At 34.9% G+C, this 26,661-nt stretch overlaps 1 pseudogene across 1 annotated transcript in view; it reads left to right on the top strand.

The window, feature by feature from the left end:
- Positions 1–25,490, top strand: part of LOC149209521 (uncharacterized) — a 45,768-nt pseudogene extending 20,278 nt beyond the window's left edge. The window contains exons 7-9 of the transcript XR_016253092.1: positions 22,372–22,403; positions 24,172–24,461; positions 25,429–25,490. The product of XR_016253092.1 is annotated as an uncharacterized LOC149209521 (transcript). The remainder of the gene's footprint in view (positions 1–22,371; positions 22,404–24,171; positions 24,462–25,428) is intronic.
- The last annotated feature ends 1,171 nt before the right edge of the window (positions 25,491–26,661 follow it).

Here is a 26,661-nt window from a genome sequence, read left to right on the forward strand (position 1 = left end):
TTTCTTGTGAGGGGAAGCACAACATTGTTTATGTATATCATTTCAGAATCCTCCAAGATTTGAGATATTGCATGAATACCCCAGCACATCAAAATCTCAATATTCCTTACTTTCTCCTTCAGTCCCTCATTGACTCCAGCACCAAGGTACAAGCAGGAAATTCACAGCAGCTAGCTCACCATGTTCTAATCAAGATCCTAGTAGAAGAATCCCTCCATACCCTTACAATCCCTATAGCATGGGAAGTTTTCAGAAATATGACAGCTGAGGATGACATCAAGGCATTAACCTATGATGTCAGTCCTACTGTCAGTGAGGAGAGAGAACAGCAAGGAGGAGAAGATGAAGCAAGTGGTGACATAGCAGAGCAAGAGAGGAAGGAGGAAAGAGAAGAAATAGAGGAGGGGAGAGTTGAAGAGATAGAAAAGGAGGCAGAGAGGGAAGAGCAAAGAGAAGAGTCCACTGAAACTTGGGAAAGAGAAGTAGCAGCTGCCCTCACTGCCCTCAGCACACCAATCAAGCAGAAGCAGAAGAGGAAAATAAAAACCTCCATGTATTTCAGGGGAAGGAAGAGTACCAAAATTAAAATAAGCAAACCTTAACCCTCATCAAAGACTCCCATTAACATTGAAGATTCACCATCTGCCAAGGTGAAAGAATCTCCTTCCAAGACACCCATAACCTATGAAAGGGGGACTCCAAGATCTTCTACATGGAAGGGAAAGGCAATTCTATAGGACCCCAAACCAGACATACAGGAGGCTGAAATAGTCCTACAGGAAACACTGTCCAAACTATAGGAGATGCAAAAACTTGAGGAAAAGATAGGAGGATAGCCAGAAGTGAAAGAGGAAGCACAAGAGCTACAAGAACCTAACCCTTTCCTATTATAGACTACTTGAGGGAGGCGAGATAATCCCACAGAAATTTGCAATTCCACTATTTTTCGAATTAGAAAAAGAGAGAGTGAGAACGCATAGGTGGATGCAGATAGCCAAGTCTAAAGGAGTTGAGGATATTGACCACATGGAAAGAAAACTCAGGGAAATGGGCGGGGAATTGAGTGCTCTTAGAGACAGAGAAGCCATTACAAGAAGCCACCTTGAAAATGAGAATGAAATACTAAGGGGCAACTACAGGAGAAAGAGACTCATTTGGCATACGTGGCCAACTTGTCCATAGAAGCATTACAATGCAGAACACCAACCAAATCTTATGGCCTCTATGTGAAGGATCAATGGCTTCAATTCCAAATAAAAACTTTGGCACAAAGAGGCACAATGCCTTTCCAAGACTACAGGTAGTTCATGGATTTGTGTGACCAAAGCACCTCTGAGGACAAAGCAAATATGGCAGAGTTCTATCTACACAACATGGCCCTCACAGACCTGAATGTGTGGGACCCCAATGCCAAGCTAGGGGACCTGCAATTAATGGCCATGGCGTCATGGATGAACCATGAAGAATTGATGGCAACATAAATGAAAAGATTGTTGATAAAAGAGTAAAATGAACCATTGATGATAAGAGTTGAGCCATCAGATCCTATGGCACTCATCAGTACACACAACCTGCTTGCCAATGACCCTCAGATTGCCCCTAAATATCTAGCCAATCAGGAACAAGCCATTGCAGACTTTAAAGATATGTTTAGGCTACTTGGGGAGGAATGTGTGCATGCATGCATGAGAAGATAGAACAACCTACCCCACAGCTTGCAGATCAGGGAATACCATTCCCCAATGAGGCTGAAGTAGGCATTGAAGAGAGTGCCAATCTACAAGCACTCCATGCAAAGGCTGAAGGTCAACTGGATTGGCCTCAAACTGAGTCCTCCACTCATATTAGGCATGTTGGAAGGCAAAAGAGAAGAAGAGGAGGAGAAGCAGTGGAAGGACATAGACAAAAAGGGAGGATTTTATGGAGAACATGAGCAGACCACATCAGAAGCCTAGAATGCTAGGGAGGCCACCAGGGCCATAAAAGACAAAGATATTGACTAAGTTTCTCAGAGGATGAGAAACACCTTCAGTAGGGGGTGATAATGAGCCTCATAAATGGGTAATTATATGGGCTCATTTTACCTCCTAACCTAGTCAAATCAACCATTCTCTTAGCTTATTGTATGATTTTTTTATTATGTTTATGCTTATAGAGTGAGTTGAGTTAGTTATTATGCCATGTGGTCTAACATGTATTTAATGCAGATTATTGATGGATTTCGAGGTCAAAGTCAAGGATCTAGTGGTCAAATTGCAACAATAACTCGAAGTAGATAGAGGAGAGGACTTATAGGAGGGAATCTCCCTCATTTATTTCTCCTCACTTCGAATTCCCCTTCATTCAGCTTGGAGTACAAGCAGTCGAATCATGCACTAGAAGGCAATCAAGCAAGTGGAAGATGATTAATAGTTATCTCGAGTTTTGGGAGCCAAGCCTCCCTAATTTTAAGGAAATTGTTGGTAGTTTCAGATGTATAAGTAGAGAGGCGTAGGGCCTCACTAGGGTCGACTTTTTGCTTGTGTAAATTCTGCTCAAATTTCGAGCTTACTATTTTGTGACAGTTTTATGTAATCTTGCTATTTTTTGATAATGAAGATGGAATCCTTTTTGAGCTAGCACTAAGTTACCTCAGAGGGCTGAAGCTCTTGGGTTAGGGCCCAATCCAAGTAGCCAAGCTTCTCTTTACTTATATTTGTATGCTTTACTTCAGTTTGTAGGTTAGTTTGCTGTTAGATGTATTTCTCTTATGGTTAAGAATAGGTTGCTTTTGATGATTTAGTAGCTTGCTTCCATTTATGATTTATGTAGCAGGTTAAGCAGTGATCAGAGAAGATTCAAAAGGCTAGCAATAATGCCTTGGCATCTCTTCCTCCCTCTGGGTCCATGATTTGAGGCAAAGACTCTCTTATTGCCCCAAAAACACAGATTTTCCTCATTCCTAGGACTTCTAGTGTTTGCATCTCTCTAGTAGATTGATAGTCCAATTCTGCTTTGCTTTAGATCTTCTTTATCATGTTCACTCCCTGATTTGCGATAGTCCTTTTTCATGCTTTCCTTCCTTACAACTTTTACCAGCATTTCCTTCTACACATCATAGTTTAGGCCATTTTAATGCAAAACTCTGTTTTTCCTAGGATGCACTCATTTCATTGGTTGCTTGATTTTCTTGGTTGACTGTCAGTTTATATGCAGTAGATCTCTTCCAGCAGTAGGCCATCTTACCAGCAATCACACCCACCATCTGATCCATGCCCTATAGGTCTCCCAAACCTCACCTCAATTCTGCCCTAGTTTCCTTTAGTTTTTCATAGAACTTCTTCCTCTCTCCTTGAGCAAACCCAATCATTTTTCTCTCTCCCGGTGACTCATGGTAGACCTTAGGCATCCTAACACCTCATTCCAACCTTCATCCACCTTTTCCACCCACTCTTACACCTTCAAAATAGCAAAAATTTCTCTCGGCCTCCTCCTGTAGGCCTCATGTAGTTTCCCTGTTTTCCTCCTGTAGTTTTCCTGTGTCCTCCTATAGTTTTTCTTGTAGGATTTATTTTGAAGGCCGAGTGTGGGAAAATCCTCTAGAAGGCCACCTAAGACCTCCTAGGACCCATCCACACCATCCTACATCCTCCCAAGCTCCAAAACCGCCCCCTAACACCACTTGTTCGCTGCCACACACACACAATAAATTAGATGCATGTTAAATTCACATAAAAACACATAAAAATACGAAAATATGTTTTTTTCTTATTTCCTTCCAAAAATAGCATGGTTAGATGTTGTTTACTTCCTTAAGTAGGTAATGGCATTTCTTTCATGGTTTTCATAGTGTTTTTGGCAAAAGTAGAATTAGCTTGTTAATTAGGGTTGACTAGCTTTTGCTTCACATTCCAGTCTTTCTCTTTTTTGCAGTTAGAATAGCATCTATAGAGTAATATTTCTTTCCTTTCATCACACATAGAGCTTCTTCTGATATCTATAGAAGTTAGCTTGAGCTCCTAGTGATCTCGCGCCGGTTGACCAAGTGACAACCTGCAGTGAGAACTAGTACTTGTGCATATAACATCGATGCTTCCAAGTTTGTTACGAACTACCGGGTTGATAAAAGTAAAGTTGGTAGCCCAGGAGTTACAGCATTCTTGCTACAATACTGGAGCTCATCAGTTCTTAAAATGTAAATTGATTGGCTGTAAGTGATTGGATCTGCATGTAATTTTAAAGGTTGGGTAGGCATGGCACCTGCAAACAAGGCAAACATGAAGGCGACCCTTGATGTGGCAACATATATGTTCAATGTCGGCACATTTGTTGGGATTATTATGGTTAACAAAGGTCTCATCGCTCGATATGGTTTCACTTTTTGTCAGTCTCTCATCTTGTAAATCTCCTACTATTTAATTTTATCAGATTGAAGCATTTCTAATTTCATAGATTATTGATATTTATTCAATGGTTAGATGACTCTGTTTGATTTTTTACTTGTTTTCTGTACAAAGAATTAAGCTTGAAACCTTTTATTTGATGTGAAATTCTAATACATATACATTTCTGTGAGAGAGAGAGAGAGTTTGAGTGATTTTCATTTATTTCTATTCTAGGTCACAACATTACCCATAATTTGGGGGAATGGGAAGAATATGTGTTAGATGGGTGAATTCTCTAATCTATGAAGTGGGGTTCTTGTTTTCTTTCTATGCAGCTACTACATTGATAGACTTACATTTTGGAATGACCATACTAATGAAAATTATTCTTCATTTTATGGGTTATATCTAGCCTTCCCATTTACATTTCTTTGAGCTTGTAAAATTTGTGATTTGTGCCAATTTATCCATCGTTGGCATGAGTGTCAGTCTCATGCGGAATTCTATTGGTTTTTACCTGGTGAGATTGATACACTTGTTTTCTTTGTTTTGCAAACAAGTATCCCACTCCTTTGTAGGATTTAAATCAATACTACTTTCCCTAATAATTATTGTGATGTTAATATAATACACAACAACCAAATAAATAAACAAAATATTGCAAACATGTTATCAATGATTTATTCTTAATTTTTTTATTTTTTATTTTACGTTATAAGGCATTCCCATTTGAGAAGAAATTCCCTCCTGCCCACCTGTCATCGCTCTACCCTTTTTTATTATATGTTAGATGATTGGAGGATGTTCAACCATTTGATCATCCCAGGTAAAGGTAGTTGGAAAGAAAGGTGACGGTCGTTGGAAGGAATGATCTAAAGATGTAGGAAAATGGTTTATTAAAATTTTCCTTTTCCTTTTCATTGTTTGTTGGATGAATGGAAAGTTGAGGTTCTTGAAGCAATTTTATTTCAGAAAGTTAGACCTTTATAGGAAATTTTCTCGCAGTTTTAATGTATTGTTGGTTGTATTCATTGAAAAATAAACCTGCCGGAGGCACAAGCAAAGTTTTCTCCTTCTTTGCTGCAAATTTGTTTCTTGAAATTCAAATCTGCTATCTTTTTGTTGCTGAAAATGACTTACTTATACTATTTTTTAAAAAGAAGGCAAAATGTGCAATTGATTTTGTTGAATGTAGCATATTGTGGTCCATATTAGATGAATGGAGAGTCAAGGTTCTTGAAGCGTAAATTGATGGGTTGGAAGTGATTAGATTTGTATGTAATTTTAGAGGTTGGGTAGGCATGGCACCTGCAAGCAAGGCATACAGGAAGGTGACCCTTGATGTGGCAACATATATGTTCAATGTCAACACATTTGTTGGGATTATTATGGTTAATAAAGGTCTTATGGGTTGATATGGTTTCACTTTTTGTCAGTCTCTTGTCCTGTCAATCTCCTACTATTTAATTTTATCAGATTGAAGAATTTCTAATTTAAGAGATTATTGATATTTATTCTATGGTTAGATGACTCCGTTTGTTTTTTTACTTGTTTTCTGTACAAAGAATTAAGCTCGAAACCTTTTATTTTATGTTAAATTATAATGCAAATAAATTTTTGTGTGAGAGAGAGGGAGTTTGAGTGATTTGCATTTATTTCTATTCTAGGTCACATCACTACTCATAATTTGGGGGAATGTGAAGAATATGTGTTAGATGGGTGAATTCTTTGATCTTGGAAGTGGAGTTCTTGTTTATTTCTATGAAACTACTACATTGACATGCTTACATTTTGGAATGACCATACTGATGACAATTATTCTTCGTTGTATGGGTTATATCCAGCCTTCCCATTTACCTTTCTTTGAGCTTGCAAAATTTGTGATCTGTGCCAATTTCTCCATTGTTGGCATGAATGTCAGTCTCATGTGGAATTTTGTTGGTTTTCACCTGGTGAGATTGATTCGTTTTGCAAACAAGTATCTCACTCCTTTGTAGGATTTAAATCAATATACTCACTTTCTCACATTTTCTATTCATTTGTGTGTAAATACACAAGTTAGTTGTTAGTTACTGAGAATTGTTGGATTTTTTTAATATGGAACCTAATACATACTAAAAATATCACATCCAATAAAAGTGCTAAAAGTATGGAAAATTGTAGGAATAAAGATGCATTGATGAAATCACTAAATGTAAATAAATTTAATTTGTGTTATGGGTCTATGGGCCTTATCACATATAGCGATTAGCTTGTTGTTTGATTTACTCTCCCTTATATTCTTGCAAGATATATTACAAGTAAGAGAATGTTGGGATAAAATTGTCACACATCTTAGGATGTTGTAGAAGAATAAGAAATAATTGTTGAACATGGCAGGAAATAATTATTGAGTAATGATGGAATAAATGAAAATTAGTTGTAGATAATTAATGTTAAACAATAATAGTTGATCAATTAATTATTAGTGGAAGAAATAAAGTATTTAATTTTAATAATAATTTAAATAATTACATCCATATTCAGTAAACCATTTAATTTAAGTAGATTACCACTCAACTTTATGTTGAAAGAGTTATACAACTGAAATCTCACTCGTACGAGAATGATAACCTCACCACAATAATACATAAAAATTTAATGAATAATATGTGTTAGATGGGTGAATTCTGTGATTTCGAAAGTGGAGTTCTTGTTTTATTTCTATGCAACTACTGCATTGACATGATTACATTTTGGAATGATCATACTGATGACAAGTATTCTTCGATGAGGCTAGTGGTGATGACCATGGCAAACAATATTATCAATTATGCCACTTGACCACTTAGGAACTTGACAAATGAAACTTGGTTACTAGACTGACCAAGACAAGATCTAAACACTTTTTTCTTTAAGATGGAAATGATACTTAGATTCCTCTTCTTGCATGGATGTATTAGTAAAGGGATAAAGCATATTGAAAACCCTGTTTTGTATATAATTGGCCTATGAGTATGGATGAGGACCCTATAATTTTGTACACAATAGATATGGCATTTTAATTTTCTTGTTTAGTTGTTTCTGAGTCACAAGTGTCATCTTCTGGATTTTGCAACATTATTCGATGTTTTTCACCTTAGATCTCCTCTCTTCTCTTCATTATTTTCCTTTTCTCTTTAATCTTGGGAATTTTCCTCTTTGTCTCCTCTTCTTATCTTGGTTTTGTGAAGGAAATTAGATTGTCATGCAATCAAAGTTTCATGGTATCGTCATATTAAGGAATACTTATGCATTTTCTGTATTGCCATGTATTTCTATTTTGTGCCTTGTATTGAAATATGGTGTTGTTTTGTTCTAACTTGAGTTGTTAAGACTGCCACTGGTTTTTATTTGAAAATATATTAATTCATTAGGGGTTATGCCAAAAGAAGCAATCTTATAGTACAATACAAACACATGGTTAGGCTTAGCGGAAGTGTGTAGTTGGTATGCTAAAGCAATAGAAATATCCATGATGGATTCTTTTCAAGTTGTTTTTTACGTGGTACTGGTAATTGAATAAATATGAAAAACTAGTAAAGAAAATATCCCCAGTAAATGATTTTGCAAGGATTTTATGTTTGAAAAATGTAAGAATTCCACCTGTGACTATGTGTATAATTGGCTTTCACATACTCCTGTTCTAAATGATCATACATGCTCATGTTAAATTTGGACAACTATGCCAAATAGTTGTTGGCCTTATCACAGGTAACCAAGCCTATTCATTAAAGGAAGATTACACAGAACTAACATGAGCAATATTATGTGCCTGAGCAATCAATCAACATTCTCTGTCACAAGAACGAGTTTCAAATTTGATTAACTAAGTAAAGTGTAATAACATCACATAAAATGGAATAAGCTTTTTCATTTTTTCCTTTTAATTAAAATGAAATAGAAAACTAATAGTTCTCTAGTTGGTTTTACACTATGGCAAGAGGCAATAGAAAGGAAGTTGAAAATAAGCCTAGTTTAACTAAACTCAAAAAGATATAGATTTGGAATATTTATCAGTCTCATTTCTTTTATAACTAGGATGAGGGACACACAACTTCATATTTTTATTTTTTTAGTTTCACTTATGCATAAATAAGAAGTAATTGGTGCACTCAGAACAACCTATCAACTAGGCATAATGTTGTCTCATGGGATTGACTCAGAGGCTCTAGAAGATATACTAACTGAGAGACAAAGATACTAATTGTTAGGATACATAACTCATATTATCACTGGTGACTACCTTTTTTATACTAATATCACACAAAATTGGATCAAGTAAGCATGGTTTCATTTTTTTAAGAACGACTTAGATGTTCCTCCAAAAGAAACCATACTATTATTTCCACCTACATGGGCAGTGGGGGTATTTCATGTTTTACACTAAATCACCCAAATATTCTTTGGGCTCAATCCTCAACAAAATTTCCTGTAACTTCCTGTTAGGTTTAACATAAGTTTTCTTCAGTTCTTCCATGTCCATCTTGATGGTTGTTTGCTATTGAATATGGTGAAGCATTACACTATCTAGATTTGTCCCCAACCCAGGATGAGATGATTGCTTTATCTCATATTGTTAGAATTTGGGGCTTGAAGTTGAAATTGGCAGAGAAAACATGGGTTTGTTAACAAATCAAGAATGAAATCACATTTTATGCATGGTATTGTTTTTTACCTGTTGGCTTTTCACCCACGTCAGATGTGATATTTTGTTGTATTATTTGTAGATGGATATGTGGCCTCATTCAGATCGAGGTCTTGTCTAAGGATCTGTCCATATCCATGAAGTATTTGAATCAGTTCATCAATCTTGTCTCCATGAATCTAGAAATTGTGCTCTCTTAATATTTCCTATAAATAGATCTTAGATGGTCCACCCATCTGTAAATTATGCTTTGTAATTGCAAACTAGAAAATTGTTTATTTTCCATTGGTTGTTTGGGGATCTACAAGGACAAGGAAGAGGGAATCGTCTGGTTCTAGGTCACTTGAATTGTCTCTTTCTTCTTTTCCCAATGACCCCAATTTGAGAGACAAATTTCTGAATCATAGGACATTGTTGCTCAACATATGTTTTAGTCAATTCTTGTATTCTTCCATAGTATTGTAAACCTCCAGAGTTGGAATTTTGAGTAACTGAACACTTATTTTTGACTCTAGGGATATGCCAATAGTATTTATGTTCTAGGGAATAATGGGGCAGGGAAGAATATGTGTTTCTCTTCTTTCCACATGTGGAAGGCTTGTGACAACATTTGGATGATCATTATCAGGGTCATTGGAGTTCTTCAATTTTACAGATAACACTATTTTTTTTAGGTTGACCAGACATGATGAATGAATATTGAACAAGAAATGAGAGGACAACCAAGTATGTGCAAATCCTCATAGCTTTTGAACTTCTTGGCCTAAAATTGGACTTAATTTAGAAGATATAACAAACTACTATGCTAGAACCTCCAAAGTGGATGCTTAGGAAAACCTCACAACACACTGATGGGTTAATCTTTCTAATTAAATAGGGGAGGTTTAACAACAACCCAATTCTCACATGGCAAGTGTTGTTATGAATGGGTTAGCCCCGATGGTATAATCTCCTTTCCAGAACAATAATAACTAGGGGGTGAAGAAGAAACAAAGTGCTCGAGACCAATTCCCAATATGAAGACATTTCCTGTGTTTTAAATCAACAATTGAAGTTAAATTTTGAAATAAACAAAGGCCATTAACCACACCCCTAATTTTTGCAGAGTATAAGCACTTGGAGACTCAGGGGAATGTAAAATGAAGATATTTTTCATGAAATCTAATTTCTTATTAGTGTTGAATTTAATGTGTATAGTTTAGAGAGTTATAAGTAGAGTGACAATACACTCATTTTGCATGTAATGCTTACAAACCGAGTTTGCTAATATTAATGAGAACTATCTTTTTGGCTCTATTTCCAAATTCATTAATGACATTCCAAATATTTTCTCCCCTTTTTGCATGCAAACACACATTTATCTATATAACTTGGTTGTGTCATACCCATATTGTATCCAGACTATTCTAGAAAATTTTCATATTTGTACTAGATATCACATGTCTCCATACCTATATGTCCATGTCACACATGTCCACAATACAAGGATTTTATCTTTGCAAAAATGCAAGTAAGATTTAATTGTAGCATGGTCCTTGCCTTTTGTTGATATTTTTTCATCTTTCCATAGTTGCCAAAGAAGAATTAATTAGTGCTATAGGATAAAGCATTAACTAATGATATATCCTATCGTCTTAAAACATTTCTTTTGCATCATCTGGTGCAATTGCTAGTTATTTAAATCCTCTAATATCATTATAGCGAAAAAACTTATAATGTTTACTCTTGTTTTCTCTATTGCAATAATATGATGCATAAAGCCAAGAAAAATCAACAAAGATATAATTACTTAAAACCTTTTGCAAATAGGGTTTTCTTACTTTTTAACATTCCCATGGTTTCAATGCATAAAGTTTTCTTGTTTTTAGCATTATTCCTGTGGCTTCAATTGATAAATCCAAGAAAAGTTATATAATTACTTAAAAACCTTTAATTACACTATAGTGAAGATATAATTACTTAAAACCTTCTACAAATGTGTTTTTTATTTTATTTTTATTTTTATTTTTAGCATTATTTCCATGTCTTCAATTTATAAAGCTTTCAGACCTTTTATCATTATTCCCATGGCTTTGATGCATAGAGCTAAAAAAAGTTGACAGATATATAATTTTAGATTTCAAATTTTGTGGTATCTTTTTGTAGAAAAAGAATTTGGATTATCCACAATAGTTTTCAAATTTTGTCACATTTGGAATCTCAAAGTGGATCCATCATCAAAAATATGTTTGAGGAAATAAAAACTATTTCAGAAAGAAGATGAATAAATAAATACTAAAATCAAACACAAAAATAAAATGAAAATAAAAACAAAAATAGTCGACTAAAAATCTAAAATACTAATATTACTCTATTAATATTATTAGTAATAATATTAATAATATAAAACTAAAAACTAAATAAACCTAACAAGATAATATCATCAATAATAATTGTAGAATTTCCCACTATAGATCACTTGATAATGCAATATACTAAAGCAAAATACTTGATCTACTTCTACAAACAAACTTGCGGAAGCTTAATCGATTTTGAACAAGATCAAATATAACACATATAATAGAGAATGAGAAATCAATCACACATGAACATAGAAGAATACTTTGGGGAAAGCCTCAGCTAAAAACCCCGATCTATGTATTATCATACAAGTGGAAATATCTCCGGATTACACAAAGCTTTAGCTCGCAAGCTATCCAGCTCTTAGTACAATCCCTCAATGCTCCTCATAGACTGAATAGACACAACATATGCATTCCTCCAGTCCTCCAAGCCTCCTATTTCCTTGCACAGCTTCTCTTGGGGTCCAATGTTGCCACTTGTGTGTATTCTCCTCTCACACTACTCACTAAACTCAGAAGTAACTGCGCAATCCTGAAGGAGTTGATTCCTTTTGCATGGATGAGTTTCCTTTATAGGAAAATTCCTCCAACTGATAGTACATTGTCCCTTCCTTTAATCTCAAATGGGTCTCTGTCTGAATTGACATGCATGAGTTATTTATGAGAGAATATTCAGTTATCCGGAGAACACTAGATGAATGCATGCATGCATTAACTGACTGAACTCACAATCAATTCCACAAACTGTTTGGAACTAATCTAACTAGACTTAACTCAATTAATTGAGCTAACTAATTACAACTCAAATACAACTCATCCTTATCTCCTTAATTAAGGGATAACTTCCTCAATCAAAGGGATAACTGTTGCATGTCTTCACAAAGACTTCATGTTTGATTTTTCCAACTAATTAACTTAAGATGAATTAATTAATTATTTTTCAAACAGCTAGTGAGACTAAATTCGAATTTTAATTCTCAATTTTGATTCAAGGACAAATCAAAATTGGAATATATCCCGAAATGTTATTTATAGCAATGCTATTTTTAGCATTTCTATTTTTAACATTTATTGTTGCTATTTTCAACAATAATTTGATGATATACCTATATTAATGATGAATTTGATGATGTTGTTATTAATATTAATTATTATTATATTGTATATTTATTGTATGTTATTTTTAATATTACTAATTAATATTATAAGTGAATAACTAAATGAGTATAAGTTATGGTTAGAGAATTATATCTGAGATGTTGAACCTAAGAGGAGTCTATAGAACTATATGTTTGATTAGAGGAAACCAACTTTTGTTGATTTCAATGCTACCATCTTGCTAACATTCCGCAAATGCTTCATTATTTCAAGCACCTCCCTGATCTTCCTTTTCTGATAGTGATCCTCCCTTACGATCATCCTCGCATCTTCCAAGAAAATATGGTGCTTAGTTTTTGAGGAGTGTTCAACAAGGGATGAAGTGATCTATCTTTAATTTTTAATGTCATCTTCGTGTTCTTTCAGTCTTCTCTGCAAGGAACCACCCGTTTCTCCAATATAACTTTTTCCACAAGAACAATCAATTTTGAAAACTATTGTGGATATATAAATATTTAAAAACCTTTAATTGAATGACTCATATTGGTTGCTCTATGCATTTTTCTGGGCAGATATATTATAATTTATTTTGGTAAAAAACATATTTTATGAAGTTTAATAAAATTTTGAAAAAAATAAATATCTAAAATGTAAATTGTTTTTTTAATGGTTGATGGCTATTTTATGTGGTTTCAAATTGAATTATGGGATATAAAAATTATATTAAAAAATAAAAAATCTAAAAAAAAAAAATTCTCCATATCATTTTTTATACAAAAAATATTTGCAAGATTAGAAATTTCAAGTAGAAAAAAACAATTGAAATTTTGAAAAAAACGATTGATTTTTTTTTAATTGAAATTTTCAAGTAGAAAAAAACAATTGGTTTATTTTTTCTTTCTCCTTAGTCGTAAGTCTTTTCTCTTGTTTTTTCTATTTCAATTTATTGTCTTCTCATTTTAAATTATAGGAATTCTAATTACTTTTATTTTCACCATATATTTACTAGTTGCAAAGAAATTTCAAAATATGTTAAAACTCTCACATAGTAAATGTTAATAACTATAAACTTTCTATATTTATATAATTTTAATAAAATCCATTCATTACTTTATTGATTTAGAGCTAATAATTTTTTTTATTATATATATATATATATATATATAGTGAACTATGCAAATATTTAGATTAATAACCACTGTACTTTCATGCCTAAACAATTAGAGTAGCTAATATGGATAACTTCTACTATCAATAATTTCAGTTGTTAATTACTTTTTACTTTTTGCATAAGGGACAAGTACTCAACAACAATATACATATTAAACTTATTTTAATAATATTGTTATGATTATAATACATAAAGTAAAAAAAATCATGATAATAATCCATAAAATTATGATATATGATTAAACATAGTAGAAAAATTAATTCTAATCATTTTAAATAATTAAAAATTATATTTAATGAAATGACTCACTCCAAGATTACATTTCTCCATTAATTTTAACACTCCTCCTTAATGGAGAAATGGTTCACTAGCACTCCTAACATCTCCCTAAATAACTCAAATTTAATTCTTCCAAGAGGCTTAGTAAAAATATCTGCAACATTGTCACAAGTATTACAATATTCAATATGGATTTCCTTTGACTGAACCTTCTCCCTAACAAAGTGAAACTTTGTATCAATATGGTTTGTGTTTTTATGAAACACTGTATTGTTTTCCAGTTTGATTGACCTTTGATTATCACATCTGATAATAGTTTCATCTTTTTGTTCTTCTCCGACATCCTGGAGAAGTCTCCTCAACCAAACTACCTCACATGTTGCTTCCCACATTGCTTGATACTCTACTTCTACTAAAGACAAGGATACAATGTTCTTCTTCTTGCTTCTCCATGCAATGATCCCACACTCAATGCTGAATGCATAACCTGTTACAGATCGTCGATCGTCTAGATTTTCGGCCCAATCTGATTCTGAGAAATCTGTCAATCTAACATCAAACGAATCAATATATTTAATACCAAAATCTAAGGTTCCTTGAAGATACGTTAAGACGTCTTTTGTTGTAGCCCAATGATTCTCAAGAGGATTTGACTTGAATTGGCTCAGTACATTGATTGCAAAAGCCAAATCTGACCTAGTTGTAGTCAAGTAAATTAGACTTCCAACCAACTGTCTGTACAGTGTTGCATTGACCTCCTTTGAACCATCATTATTCTGAAGTTTGGTATTCTGTTGCAAAGGCATTGATGCTACTTTGCACTGATCCATTCTGAACTTATTCAATAGGCTCCTGACATACTTTACCTACGACAAAGAAGTCTAGCCAGAATCCCTCCACACTTCCAGACCCAGACAATAGTGTAACTCTCTAAGACCTTTCATCTCAAAAACCTATGACTTTTGTTCTTCGATTTATTTAATGAGTTCATCAACATTTTCTATAATGATAAAATCATCTACATATATAGAAATAAAAAAAATTTGCCCCTTTTCATCAAACACAATATACAGATTAGGGTCATCCTTGCTTCTTATATAACTATGTTGTAGGAAAAATGAATCAATTTTATCATACCACGACCTGGGTGCATGTTTTATTCCATACAATGATTTCTTCAATCTACATACTAAATGTTCCTCCCCCTATTTAACAAACCCTTCAGGTTGCATTAAATACACTTAATCTTTTAATTCTCCATTAAGAATGCAGATTTCATATCTAGCTGGTGTATCATGCAATGATGTTTGGTAGCTAAGGCAATTAACATTATGATTGTGTTTAATTTAGCTACAGGGGCGAAGGTTTCCTCATAGTCTATGCCTTCTTTCTACGAGTACCCCTTTGCAACAAACCTAGATTTATATTTGTCTATGCTCCCATCTGCTTTAAATTTAGGCTTGTATAACCATTTGTAACCTATGGGTTGTTTGCCTTCAGGTAGTTCAACTAGATCCCAAGTTTTTTTTTTTTTTTTTTAAGTATTGATTCATATTCCTCTTCCATGGCTGCCCTCCATTCACTATATTGACTTTCTTCTTTATAATTATAGGGTTCAATAACATTTAACATACTAGTTATAACAGCATGATCCCTATATCTTGTTGGCAACTGAATTTGCCTATGTGATCTCCAGAGTGGTGGACTGGCTTCAAATCTGTTCCGATCATCCCTTGGTTGACTTGTCCTACTACCTGCATCTGTACCATCCACATCGTCCTTTTTCTGCTGTTGTTATTTCTGTTGTTTTTGTTGTTTCTGCTGCTCATGATTGTCCCTATCATCACTTCCATCTTCCACCATCAAAGGTATGCTCCAATCTTCATTGATTTTTTCATGGTTTCCATCATCAACCTACTCATGGAATACCACATCTCTACTTGCAAACACTTTATGAGTAGAGGGATTAAACAATTTATAAGTTTAAAACCCTGTGTAGTACCCAACAAAATTGCAATGGCCTTTGAATCTATTTTCTTCCTACCCTCCTTTGAAACATGAGAAAAAGCTTTGAAGCCAAAAACTCTTAAATAATTAACTACATGCTTAAAACCTAATAAATCTTCGAATGGATTTTTAAAATCAAGACTCTTTTTTGGACTCCTATTCTTCAAATATACTACAATATTTATTGCTCCTGCCCAAAAGCCATTAGACAAATTCTTACCTTTTAACATTCTTTGAGCGCACTCCGCAAGGGTTCTCTACTTCCTCTCTCCAACCCCGTTCTGTTGAGGAGTGTGGGGTGCTATGAACTGCTAAACCATCCCATGGTCCTTGCAATATTTGATGAAACCACCCTTCTTGAATTCTCCCCCTTGATCCGAGCGAAGAATTTTGATGAATTTTCCTGCCTGTTTTTCAATCATGCTTATGAACTCTTTAAAATATTCAAAAGTATGACTCTTCTTTATGAGAAAATATACCGAAGTAAATATTATGCAATCATCAACAAATAATAGGAAATAATAGGCACCTCCTAATGAGCTCATTTGCATCATCCCACATAAATCAGTGTGCACAAGCTCTAGTATATCTATCTTCTTTATACATACATTTGCAGGAAACTCATTCCTATGCATCTTCCCAGGAGCACATGCTTCACAATAAACATGAACATTCTTTAAAATAGGAAGACCATTAACCATACTTTGTTTTTGAAGTAGTAGCAGGTCATTGAAGTTGATATGACCAAATATTTGATGCCATAAGTCTTCCACAGTCATAATTGATGAGGTCAAGGCTTGGTGTGGTGCGCTTCTTACATTTATCTTATACAATCCTCCCACTCGAATACCTGATGCAATTGGCTTCATACGATCCAACAGATCTTTAATAACACAATAAGACTTTAAAAAATCTATCTTAAGGTTCTGATCTGTTATCATAAAAACATAGATCACGTTACTTTTTATTCCGAGTACATACATTATATTTTGAATATGTCTAATATTTCCATCAGGAAAAACGACAGGAACATTACCATACCCTTTGATTTGGTACCCTCTATCATCACCAAGGTAGATATTTGCACCACTACTTGTTTCTTTAAAATTATCAAACCAATGTCTGTTACCTATCATGTGAGTGGAAGCTCACCAAGGTAGATATTTGCACCACTACTAGTTTCTTTAAAATTCTCAAACCAATGTCTGTTACCTGTCATGTGAGTGGAAGCTCCTGAGTCCGCAAACAAAGTTTCTGGGTCATCATCCTCAACAGAGAACACAAAATTAGATACAAACAATCTGAGATTCTGATTCTGATCTTCATCAACAAAATGTCCTGCATGCTTCTTATGTCTATGGCGACCTTCACCAAACTTCTTCTTCTGACAGTTTTTAGCTATGTGACCAAATCTACCACAATAAAAACATTTGTGTCCTAAGTCACTTCTGTTTGAGGACATACCTTGAGGTGGTTTTCTCTGTGGTGTACGTCTGCCTTTCTGTCCTACATTTACTTTCCTTATGAAGGGCTTCTTCTGTGCCATTAAAGCAAGATCTGAACTTTGGGTTTCAGAGTCATCCGCTTCTCTTCCTCTTGCATCAGAATTCCTGTCAATTCTTTGAAATTGGGGGCTTTCTCTCTCACATTCAAACCTGTGATAAACATCTGATAGTCATTAGTCATACCATTCATGGTAATTGTGACAAAATCTATGAATGACATTGTCTCTCCTATGTCGCCCAAATTGTCTCTGAGCTCCTTGATTTGAGAGATGAACGCAACCACTGATTCATTCTTGTCCATTTTTATGGAGAGGTTCTTGCTTTTCAAAAACAATAGGCGATTAGTGTTTTTGATCTCATAGAGGTCCTTTAGGGTTTTCTAGATGTCGTTTGCTAATTTACATTCACAAATGTGAGGGATAATACAATCTTTTACTGACAATTTTAATAGTACTTTTATTTTGTTCTCCCTCTTTTCCCAGTCCTAGATTGTTGTTGTTGTTCCATTTGTAGCTAGGGTCAGCTTCAACTAGTCAGCGTTTGCAATCGTCCATGCGTTTTGCCCCTCCAAAGGGTCTGCAACTTAAATTTCCAATTGGAGTAATTGGAACCATCGAGCTTATTGCTCTCGTTCAGATATGCCTCTACCATCTGATTATTCATCTTGACAGGTCTCCCTCAAGAAAAAAAAATTGACCTCCAGTAATTAAAAGAGAGATCTATCTCTAGATCCAAGGAGAAAATTAAAAAAGATGGGTGCTCTCTTAATAAAAAAATTCCTTTAATTGGATGCAAAAAACACAATCCCCTTGTTTTTTTTAATAGAAACCCTCCTTTCTTTAAAATGTGACTAATTTTTCTTCACATATATAACTAAAATTTTTCAAATGCACCCAACATTTTTTCAAAAAAAAAATATTATAACCCCATTTTTGAATGTGCCCCAAAAACAATAATCACCTCTTAAAAAATTATTCTTCGATTGAATAAAAAACAACGATCACATACCATACCCTTCAAAAAAAAATAAGACAGTCAAAAACAATAATCACCTCTCAAGAAATTATTCTTCGATTGAATAAAAAATAATGATCACATACCATACCCTTCAAAAAAAAATAAGACAGTCTTCACACTTCTGCCCAAATGTTAGCAGAGAACCTTGCTTGTTGTTGCGGTCTTTCATCACATTTGGGTATTCGGATTTGTAGAGAAAGAATCGCTTTAAAAAAAACAGTCAAATGTGCATGACAACAACCACCGAACAAGGTGCCAACAACGCCCTCTGAGCAACCTCCACACCACTCGATCACGCTGCTTCTCAACCACACTGCTTCTACAACCTCATTGACCACCGCTACCACGGATCTCACCGACCACCGTGAGCAACCTTAACTTCATTATAACAACCTTCAATCTCATCACTCCATCACCCACGATCTGCAAACCCACTACTGCAATGCGATCTCAGGCCCCTCAACGTAACAATGTACCAACCTTTGCCGCAACACACAGGTCATCTCTCTGTTCAACAATCTCCACGCCACTTCTCCAGGATTCAAAAGAAATGCAGAGTAGTACCTCGATCCACACTAGCATGCAGTGGTTTCATTGAGCATCATATCTCTTTTCTAAAACAACAGATCTCAACGCACCTCTTAAGCAACATTCAATAGATCAGGTTCCCACAAAACACACTCGAACAACCACACACTAGATCTAGCTGCAGAGTAACACACATCAAAAACTCCAAATGTACAATGTGTTTTTAGTTAATGGAGCAACGCATTAATTTCTCTACAAGAAAGAAACTATTCAAAAACTGAAAGCGCGTTTTCTTAGCCAAAAAGAGTGATGATCAAGTAAAGAAAGATTTTCTGCAGACTTTCTTTGTGCTTCACCTCCTCACTAGACCTTCTTTGCACCGCTCAGGGCCACAATCCTGTTCAAGACACTCACTCAATCACCAAAGCACTCTAACTTTACGTCACTCAACCCTGGAGCTCTGATACCATGTTAAAAATGGAAGACACAGACTTTATTCATCAAACTAAGCAACCCTCATGTGAAGGCTTCTCCTGGAGACTACCTTTGGCAGAACGCTTTACAATTCATCATTAATCTCCATGAATAAATAATTTACAAGCAAATAGGAAGGTTAGAACAACCACCTATAAAATAGGAACAAATTCCTAATCTAAGACTCACACGTAACTAATGAACTAACTCACTCCAAAATTACATTTCTCCATTAGCTTTAACATAACAGACTACCACTACACATGTCATTCATCAAAACTCTCAATTTTCATTGATTATATGAAAAAGCTACTCAACCAAGAGATTACAAAAGTATACACTCCTATTTAATAAAAGTTAAAAAGAAAATAATAAACCTATGGATACAAAAATAGAAAAAAAAATAATGTTAAAAAATACATTCATTATAGCAATATCTTTAATCTTTAACCACTTAATTCAAATTTAATTTCCTAAGTTCCTGATTATAAAATAAGTCACTTTACCTAATTAAAAAATGATCTACTGTCATTAAGTTACCTATTTTTCCATCAATGATGTTAATTATCGAACTTAAAGCAAGCGCATCAGAAACCTTATTGTAATTAGACCTAATTGATAAATCAGATTAACTAAAAATAACTTTTGATTATAAAATTGAATTGAAAAATGTCAAGTTTATCTTAAATTATACAAATTTAAATTTCACAAATTTTCAGGTTTGGTATTTTCACATAGAAAAATGCTAGCCCCACTTCTAGTCCAAAACAATCAAAATTTAGTCAACTGACCTTTACGGCTGAGAACTGAGTACTAAGTCCTACGTATTAAATATATTTCTTATGTGTTTCAAGGACTCCTAATGCAAGAGCATTCAGCTCAGAAAGATCATTGTATTTTAGTAGACATAGGGAGTTTTGAGTTTTAAGGAACTTGGTTTCCTAAGTGTTAAATTAATGTAATTATTTAGGCTTTTGAGTGATTTTAATGAGAATAGGAATTAATTAAGTATTGTGAGGCATATTTGTAAATGTTCTCGAATGTTGGAGAACATGAGAGATTTAGGATAGTTGAAAGATTTGGGAATCAGTTGTAAATCTTAGATTATGAGTTGGTTTCATGATTTGAGGAACTAAGGAGGAGCCTTAGGGATAAAGAAGAGATTTTAGGATTTTTTTTGAGAAAGTTATGGATCTAAACCAGGAATTGGTTATAGAATCCTTTTGTATAAATGTAAGCCTAAAAGGCATAGAAAGAGGTTAGCTAGAAAGAGGTTAGCAAGTTAGGGGTTAACTAACTAAGGAATTAGTTGAGAGTTAGATAGGTTTGATTGTAAGCCTACGGGCAGGTAGGAAAACAGAGGTCACTGATATTGAAAATCGGGCCAGAGAGAGAGAGAGACTCTTATGTAAATATTTATTTATCAATACAGAGAATTCGATTCATGAATTGTGTGGTGTATATTGATTAATGGAGTTATGAATTGTGTATGAATTAGTGTAATTCTGCATAATATATGTATGCAGGTGAAGTTTGAGCAGAACACAAAGAAGAGGTGGAGTATGAAGGATCATTGTTTGATCGTTGAATCCGGTTGAAGGATCAATGTGAAGTTCAGGAGTGACAATGTTTAAGAGTACGCGGAGTAAGTCCAAGAGGGAGTTGTGTTGCAGAACAATCAAAGACCAGAAACCCTAGAGGAACCTGAAACCATAGAAGAACCTTGAGAAACCACATAAAAGAGAAGAAGTAAAGGCACGAAGGAATGAAGTAAACGTGCACAGGAGCTGTTGGATCAGTTAGATCAATGGACGAGATTGTTTGCGATAAGCGGCCATGATTAAGTCGCGTAGAATGGAGTCAAGAGGATGAGCGACGGAGTTTAAGCCACGTGTTGGTAGAAGGACAAAGCAGTTTTCGTAGGTGGAAGTGGTTTTTGCGCGGATTCAAAACCGTAAGCGGTAATTGAAAAATGGACCTGATGAAGTTATGAACGATAACTTAATCCAGTTAAAGTCTAGAGGTGATCAGACTGTCCGTTGAAAGGGTGATTAGACGCATATCATGTGCAAACAAGCACATGGTTTAATTTGGAAATTAGATCCGATGAGAGTTTATATAGCGGGGTTAAATCTTTGTTGAGTTCCAGTGATCAGGATTGTCCATGGGTTGATGGATCAGATGATAATCACGCGGTTAAGTTTGCGTAGGTTAATAATCTGAGTGGACTTGATGTGTTTATCAATGCAAATTAAATTTGGTTGAGTTTCGGAAGATGAATGGAGATCGCGCAATAGTTGTTGATCTGGTGGAGAGAAATCAATGGTGGAGGTTGAACGCAATAAGGTGAGCATCAGTAAATGTGCAAAGGTCGTGGAAAGGCGGAAAGGTAAGGTTAAGTGGTTTATGGTATATTTATATTATAGGAGAGTTATAATAGAAATAAAGCAGGATTAAAGAGTTATTAAAGTTTAGACTTTGGGTTAATCACATGAAACATTTCTGCATGAAGTTTAATTAAGAAGCCTAAAGCCTTAATTTGTGAAGGTAAGACTAGGCAGGGAAATTAAAATTCCTGGAACATAATAGATTATGCATTTTATATGCATACTGTGGGTAAAGTCAGCTTACACTGTGTCATTTGGTATCAGAGCAGAATAAGGAAATTTTGTGTTATGTTTTAAAGATGTGTATGGAGACAAGAGGAGATCAAGTTCTTTGAATTTGATAAGTAGAAGGCATGACATAAGATGAGAGTAAGTGACACTCTTAAGAAGAGATTGCAGAAGCATAAAGAAAACACAATGATGTTTTTTTTCTTGAGGAAAATGGAGATTCACTCAAATGTGAAGAGTGGAAAGAGATTGTCTGTGAAATCATACATGTATTTTTTTACTTAACTCTGGTTTGAGTTTTACAGGTTAAAGACAAAGTAAATATTGATAGAAGCAGGTAGGCAAAGAAAGCTTTATATGTTCTAAAAGAACAAAGTGAATGAAAGACTGGAAAAACAAGTGGCAGTGAACATGAAGAATCCAACTGAAGGTTGGACAGAGGAGACACAAGTGTTCTCAGAAGGAAACCGAACAACAAGATTTTGAAAGCTTGGAATGATCTTTGGTTTAAATATCATTGATATGCAGTAACAACAATTAGTGAAACATCTCAGCAAGAAGATCACAGCTTGAAGAGCAGCGATGAAGGAAGCTAGTAAAGGTTTCTGAGAGAGTGTGGCAGAACCTAGTATTTCATTTGTGTTTGAAATACAAGAGGACAATTTTGTTCTCAAAAGTGTAGATTAGTTGAAGTCTAGAGCATGGAATGCTTTTATGGTTCCACAGGAGAGAACCAGAGAGATGCCAAAAGACTGAGCTCAGGGGAGAGAAGCTTAGTGAGGTATCATGTAGCAGGGAGGACTCGCTGTTACAAAGACTTGTGCAGCTCATAGTGAGTGAGTGAGGAACTCATAGAGATGGAGAAGAAGATGACTACTGATAGTCATAGTATAGGTTCTGAGGAAAACAACAACAGAAGAAAAGTGAAGAAGGAGGATGCCAAGGCAAATGGAAAGAGAATGAGTCGAGGAAATTGACAAGGAGATTGTTGAGTTAAAAGAACAACTCAATGTATTGAGGATGATACTAGAGGAAAACCAAAGACTAGGTTATATCTTGAAGAAAAAGCCAGTGAAGTGGTCTAAGTTACAAAGAAGGCTACAACAGAGGAAGGCGAAATGGATGATGAAAAAACTCAGAGAAGCGGAGTTGGAAATTGAAGTTTCCATTTGTGAACAAGAACAGGGTGAGTTTCTAGGTGAAGACAAAGATGGGAGATTTTTGAAAGATCTGGAGGATTCAAGACAACAAGAAGTTTACTTTGCTGAGGAAGGAATTATCAATGATTTTCTGAACTGTTGGGAAAATTCAGATCAACAGGAGGATGTAAAACCTTGTATATTTGAATCTAATAATTTTGATATGATTACAGGTTTTGCAGAGGATGAGCAATCTTTTGAAGCTTTCGAAAGTATGGAAGAGTATTTTTCAGAAGATAAAAAATCTAAAGTAAAGAATGATGGAGAATGTCTCTTGAATGAGAAAAGCAGTGAATTATTGCAGCAGAAAGAATTTATTAATACACTGATATTTGAAGTTGTTACAACGTAGGAAAATTTTATTGTGAAAAAGGGAGATGAAATTCAATCCGAAGAACTGATATGTGAGGCAACAGTTGAGTCTGTTGAACCTTGTAATTTTCAAACTAATAATTTGTGTATAAATGCAAGAATCATAAGTAGTGATGAATTACTTATGAAGTGTAATAGAGAAATTGAATTGTTGGAGTATTTGCTGGGAAATTCGGAGTATGAAAATATGGTTGCAGAGGAAGGAATTCACTACAGTGGACAAGAGCATAAAGACATCATTGAAGTAGGTGGTGTGGAGGAGAGACTAACTGATAGTCTTGAGAATACTTTAGAGAATTCTTAGAGAAGTTGAGTCAATATACTGATGTGATGATAGAGGATGAGTCAGAGTAGCATATTGATGTGTTGCCAAAGGAAGAAGAGGCACAAAAGCCTTATTTTTTTTTATTATAACAAATGTTTTGTAAGTGCAGGTTTAGTTTCAAATGCTGGAGGAAATTTGGCACAGATGAGAAGCCAAGTAAAAATGATGGAAGAAAAGGATTCTGTGGAAGTATTTAATCCATGGAACAGAGATGTTCAATTGCTGGAAAGAAAGCTGGAAAGTCGGGATTTGATGCAGAAATTAGATGTTGCAGAGGGATATATCTTAAAGTATATTCAAGAAGTTTGGGTGGAAGAAATATCTACAGCGGTTCTTGGAGCAATCTCAAGAGTAATAGCAGATGCTGAAGTAGAAAAAGCTGAAGAAAGTAATCAGCAGTTTAAATATGAATGGACAATGTGCAGTGAGATGCAGAATGTGAAGGTGCCGAAGTTAGTGAACAACAGCGACAACCTGAGACAAAGAGAAAGAGGTAGCAGTAAGTGGCAGAGTATGGACCAGCCCAAGTATATGTTGGAGATGGAGATTGAAGAATTATGGCAATTAATGATGAAGCAGTCTAGAATGAGAAGATTAATAGCAACAGGAAGTGTGATCAATAAGAACTTGAAACTGATTGACAAGGAGAGGAAGATGAAACAGAAGACAACTGATATACGGCAGCAACAAAGGTGCATAGCTTTCAAACAACTACAAACTAAAGTTTGGGACCCTGGAGGTTTCCTATCAACACATGAAGACACATGATCAAGAGATCATGAATGTTTTCTACCTTGGGAGTCTGATGCAAGAGCATTCAACTCAGAAAGATCATTGTATTTTAGTAGACATAGGGGGTCTTGTGTTTTAAGGAAGTTTGTTTCCTAAGTTTTAAATTGATGTAATTATTTAGGATTTGAGTGATTTTAATGAGAATAGGAATTAATTAAGTATTGTGAGGCATATTTGTAAATGGTCTCGAATGTTAGAGAACATGAGAGATTTAGGATAGTTGAAAGATTTGGGAATTAGTTGTAAATATTAGATTAGGAGTTGGTTTCATGATTTGAGGAATTAAGGAGGATCCTTAGGGAAAAAGAAGAGATTTTAGGATTTTTGTTGAGAAAGTTATGGATTTAAACCAGGAATTGGTTATAGAATTCTTTTGTATAAATGTAAGCCTAAAAGGCATAGAAAGAGGTTAGCTAGAAAGAGGTTATCTAGTTAGGGGTTAGCTAACTAAGGAATTAGTTGAGAGTTAGATAGGTTTGATTGTAAGCCTACGGGCAGGTAGGAAAATAGAGGCCACTGATATTGAAAATCAGGCCAGAGAGAGAGAGACTCTTATGTAAATATTTATTTATCAATACAGAGAATTCGATTCTTGAATTGTGTGGTGTGTATTGATTAATGGAGATATGAATTGTGTATGAATTAGTGTAATTATGCATAGTATATGTATGCAGGTGAAGTTCGAGCAGAACACAGAGAAGATGTGGAGTATGAAGGATCGTGGTTTGATCGTTGAATACGGTTGAAGGATCAATGTGAAGTTCAAGAGGGGCAGTGTTTAAGAGTATGTGGAGTAAGTCCAAGAGGGATTTGTGTTGCAGAACAATCAAAGACCAGAAACCCTGGAGGAACCTAAAACCACAAAAGAACATTGAGAAACCACGTAAAAGAGAAGAAGTAATGGCACGAAGGAATGAAGTAAATGTGCAAAGGAGCTGTTAGATCAATTAGATCAATGGACGAGATTGTTTGCGATAAGTGGCCAGGATTAAGTCGCATAGAATGGAGTCAAGAAGATGAGCGGCGGAGTTTAAGCCATGTGTTGGCAGAAGGACGAAGTGGTTTTTGTAGGCTGAAGTGTTTTTCGTGCGGCTTCAAAACCGTAAGTGGTAATTGAAAAACGGACTCGATGAAGTTATGAACGATAACTTAATCTAGTGGAAGTCCAGAGGTGATCAGACCATCCGTTGAAAGGGTGATCGGACACATATCGCATGAAAACAAGCACGACGTTTAATTTGGAAATCAGATCCGATGAGAGTTTATATAGTTGGGTTAAATCTTCGTTGAGTTCTGGTGATCAGGAGCGTCCATGCTTTGATGGATTAGATGGTAATCGTGCGGAAAAGTGCGCGCAGGTTAATAATCTGAGCGGACCTGATGTGTTTATCAATGCAAATTAAATTTGGTTGAGTTCCGGAGGATGAATGGAGATCGCGTGATAGCTGTTGATCTGGTGGAGAGAAATCAATGGTGGAGGTTAAACATGATAAGGTGAACATCGGTAAATGTGCAAAGGTCATGGAAAGGCGGAAAGCTAAGGTTAAGTGGTTTATGGTATATTTCTATTATAGGAGAGTTATAATAGAGATAAAGTGGGATTAAAGAGTTATGAAAGTTTAGAATTTGGGTTAATCACATGAAACGTTTCCGCATGAAGTTTAATTAAGAAGCCTAAAGCTTTAATTTGTGAAAGTAAGACTAGGCAGGGAAATTAAAATTCCTGGGACATAATAGATTATGCATTTTATATGCATGTTGTGGGTAAAGTCAGCATAGGCTGCGTCAACTTCGAATCAAATCAATATAACTATGTGTCAACTTAGTTATATGACTAATAATTTAGCACTAATTATGAGACTGTTCCTTATTAAATATATTTATTTAGATGGTTCACAAACTTTGGA

Source organism: Pinus tabuliformis, chromosome 1_2 (assembly GCF_031772625.1).
Source record: "Pinus tabuliformis cultivar Carrire ecotype Pingquan chromosome 1_2, CPIR1, whole genome shotgun sequence".
In the NCBI taxonomy this organism is placed as follows: domain Eukaryota; kingdom Viridiplantae; phylum Streptophyta; class Pinopsida; order Pinales; family Pinaceae; genus Pinus; species Pinus tabuliformis.